General features: G+C 35.6%; 1 pseudogene; it reads left to right on the top strand.

Moving 5' to 3' along the window:
• The first annotated feature begins 3,241 nt into the window (after positions 1 to 3,241).
• LOC141498147 (nucleoside diphosphate kinase, mitochondrial pseudogene) lies at positions 3,242 to 4,044 on the top strand (annotated as a pseudogene).
• The last annotated feature ends 257 nt before the right edge of the window (positions 4,045 to 4,301 follow it).

Below are 4,301 nucleotides of genomic sequence, written 5' to 3'. Positions count from 1 at the left end.
CAAGAGAAAGGAAGGTAAAAGGGGAAAAAAACCCTGAAATTTAAATTTTTAAAAGATAAATCAAAGGGGAAAGGTAATATAATTTTGGTGAGGAGGAATAAGAGAAAAGGAAAGAGATAAATATAAATGGAGAAAGATAGCATAGAGGGAAATACAGAATTAGGAATCTTAACTGCAAATGTGAATGGGATGAACTGTCCCATAAAATGGAAAGGGATAATAGAATGGATTAAAAAACAGAATCCTACAATATGTTGTTTACAAGAAACACATTTGAAGCAGGAAGATGCATACAGGGTAAAGGTGAAAGGTTGGAGCAAAATATATTATGCCTCAGCTGAAGTAAAAAAAAAAAGAAAAATCTAGGGTAGCGTTTCTAATCTCAGAAAAAGTAAAAAGTAAAAATCAATCTCATTAAAAGGGATAAGGAAGAACACTTCATCTTCTTAAAAAGGCACCATTGATAATGAAGTGAGATCACTACTAAACATGTATGCACCTAGTGGGATAGCTTCCAGATTCCTAGAGGAAAAGTTGAGTGAATTACAAGGAGAAATAGACAGCAAAACTTCAATAATAAGAGATCTCAACCTCCCTCTCTCAGAACTAGATAAAACTAACAATAAAATAAATAAGAAGGAAGTTAAGAAGGTGAATGGAATCTAAGAAAACTAGGATAAACTACACTTCTGGAGAAAACTTAATGGGGACAGAAAAAATATACCTTTTTTTGGCAGTACATGGCACATTCACCAAAATTGACCTTGTACTAGGGCACAAAAAAACCCCTAAAATAAAATGCAAAAAAAGCAGAAATAATAAATAAACACTTCTCAGTTCATGTTGCAATGCAAATCATATGTAACAGAGGGTAAGGAAAAGATAAACCAAGAACAAATTGGAAATCAAATAAGTTTATTTATATAATGGGTGGATCAAACAGCAATTGATAGAAATAATCAATAATTATATCCAAGAAAATGATAACAATAAGACATCATACCAAAATTATGGGATGCAGTCAAGGCAATTTTGAGGGGAAACTTTATATTTCTAACTGCCAATATGAATAAAATAGAGAAAAAGGAGATTAACAAATTGTGTATGGAATTAAAAAAACTAGAAAAGAACAAATTAAACATCCCCAATTAAATGCCAAACTAGAAATCCTGAAAATCAAGGGAGAGGTTAATAAAATAGAAAGCAAAAAACCATTGATCTCATAAATAAATATGAGTTGATTTTATGAAAAAATCAATAAAATAGACAACCCCCTGGTTAATCTGACTAAAAAAGGAGAGAAGATAATCAAATAAACAGTATGAAAAATGAAAAGGGTGAACTAACCACCAATGAGGAGGAAATTAAAGAGATTATTCAGAACTACTTTGTCAAATTATATGGCAATAAATTGGACAACTTGAGTGAAATGGATGAATATTTACAAAAATACAAACTGCCCAGATTAATAGAAGAGAAAATAATTTACGTAAATAACCACATTTTAGAAAAAGAATTTGAAGAAACCATCAATAAACTCCCTAAGAAAACGTCTACAGGTCCATGTGGTTTTACAAGTGAATTCTACCAAAGATTTAAGGAACAATTAATTCCTATTTTACATAAACTATTTTAAAAAATAGAAGAGGAAATAGTTCTGCCTAACTCCATTTATGACATCAACATGATGTCTTCCTAAACCAGGAAGAACCAAAACAGGCAAAGAAATTTTATATCAATCTCCCTAATAAATATTGATGTAAAAATCTTAAATAAAATTTTAGCAATGAGACTACAGCAAGTTATTTACCAGGATATTATGCCATAATCAGGTTGGATTTATACTAGGCAGGAAGGCATGGTTCAACATTAGGAAAACACTCAACATAAATAAACATATTAACAGTAAAATCAACAGAAATCATATGATTATCCCCAAAGATGCTGAAAAAGCCTTTGATAAAATACATCCATTCCTATTAAAAACACTAGAAAAAGGGGAGGCTAAGTAGCACAGTGGATAGAACAGTGACCCTGGAGTCAGGAGTACTTGAGTTCAAATCCAGCCTCAGACACTTAATAATTACCTAGCTGTGTGGCCTTGGGCAAGCTACTTAACCCCATTTGCCTTGCAAAAACCTAAAAAGAAAAAAACCCTAGAAAGTATAGATGGAGTTTTCCTTAAAATAATAAATAGTATCTATCTAAAAGCATTAGCAAATATTATACTTGATGGAAATAAACAGAGCATTTCCAATAAATTCAAGGTTGAAACAGTTATGTCCACTATCATCATTACTATTCAATATAGCATTAGGAATACTATCAGTAGCAATAAGAGAAATAAATTGAAAGAATCAGAATAGGAAATGAGGAAGCAAAACTTTTACTCTTTGTAGATGATATGATGGTGTATACCCAGAGAACCTGAGAAAATCATCTAAAAAAACTCCTTCAAACAATTAACAAATTCAGCAATAACCCCACATAAATCATCAGCATTTCTATATATGAACGACAAAGACCAAGACTATGAGATAAAAAAGAGAAATTCCATTTAAAATAATTGTAATAATTGTAGATAACATTAAATACTTGGGAATCTACCTCCCAAGACAAACCCAGAAACTATATGAACACAATTATAAAGCTCTCCCCACCCTAATAAAGTCAGTTCTAAACAATTGGAAAAATGTCAAATGCTCATGTTTAGGTGGAGCTAATATAATAAAAATGACAATTCTACCCAAATTAAATAACTTATTCAGTGACATACAAATCAAACTACCAAATAAATACTTTACTGAGCTAGAGAGCAATAGTAACAAAATTTATTTGAAGTAACAAAAGGGCAAGAATAGCAAGGTAACTGAAAAAAAAAAAAAGAAGGAAAGCAAGGTGGCTTAGCTCTACTAGTTCTAAAACTATACCATACTAAAACTATACTATAAAGCAGCAGTCATCAAAACTACCTGGTACTGGCTAAGAAATAGAGTAATAGATCAATGGATTAGGATAGTTTTTTAAAAAAAAGCCTGCAATAAATGACTATAGCAATCTACTATTGAGAAACCCAATGACCTTAGCCTCTGGGATAAGAACTCATTATTTGACAAAAATTTGGGGGAAAATTGGAAAATAGTATGATTGAAAACTAGGCATAGATCCACATCTCACTCCCTATACCAAAATAAGGTCAAAATGGGTACAGATTTAGACACAAAGAGTGATACCGGGGCTGAAGGCTAGCAGCCCGGCCGCCCAGTCTTAGGGCTGGGGTGGGGGGATATGGGCTTCTTCCCACGCTGCGAGCTGCAGACCCTCCTGGGCCGTGGCTGTGTCCCGGGCTCTAGCCCGACCCTGGCTACAAGGCAGCTGCTCCTGTCCCTGCCCCACAGAGGAGTGCCCAGTTCACTTCTGCTCCGGTACAACTCTGGAAGACTTATTAGAACCCAAGAACGGACACTGATTGCAGTAAAGCCAGATGGTGTTCAACAGAGGCTGGTTGGAGATGTCATCAGGCGCTTTGAGAGACGAGGGTTCAAACTAGTGGGCATGAAACTATTACAGGCCTCAGAGAAAGTCCTTGCTGAGCATTACCATGACCTAAAGAAGAAGCCCTTCTATCCAAACTTGATCAACTATATGAGTTCTGTTCCTGTGGTCGCTATGGTGTGGGAAGGTTACAATGTGGTCCATATCTCTAGGGCCATGGTAGGAGACACTGACTCTGCAGAAGCTGCTCCAGGGACAATTCGGGGAGACTTCAGTGTTCACATCAGCAGGAATGTTATCCATGCCAGTGATTCAATGGAAGTGGCCCAGAGAGAGATCAACCTATGGTTTCACAGCAGTGAGCTGGTGTATTGGGACTGCTGTAGTCACAGCAATGTGTACCATGTGTGAGGGAGAGTCTCAGCGCACCTCCTTCCCATACTGAGAATGGACCGAGGAGCAACTACCTCTGCCAATGAAAATGCTATGTTCTTCCCTTCCTTCCTGTCCAAGTTACCTGCCATCCCCCATCCTAATCTCCTCCCTACCCAGAGACCTTTCTGATGCCAAATAATGTGCCTTTTCACTCTATGCTCCAAGCCATTGACTGATTCATTCTAATCCTCCCTTCAACCACTGTGCCAGTGAACCTTGGGGGTACTTGCTTGTAACTAGAGATAATGTTGACTATTAAAGAAGACACAATAAAATTCAATCTATAAAAAAAAGAATGATACCATAGGTAAATTAATAGGTCAAAAATTCTATCTATCTGATCTATGGATAAGGGATAAATTTATGACCAA

The sequence above is a fragment of the Macrotis lagotis genome, chromosome X (genome assembly GCF_037893015.1).
Source record: "Macrotis lagotis isolate mMagLag1 chromosome X, bilby.v1.9.chrom.fasta, whole genome shotgun sequence".
Lineage (NCBI taxonomy): Eukaryota > Metazoa > Chordata > Mammalia > Peramelemorphia > Peramelidae > Macrotis > Macrotis lagotis.
The sequence above is the reverse complement of the archived record's forward strand: the minus strand, read 5'-3'. Positions and strand labels throughout refer to the sequence as shown.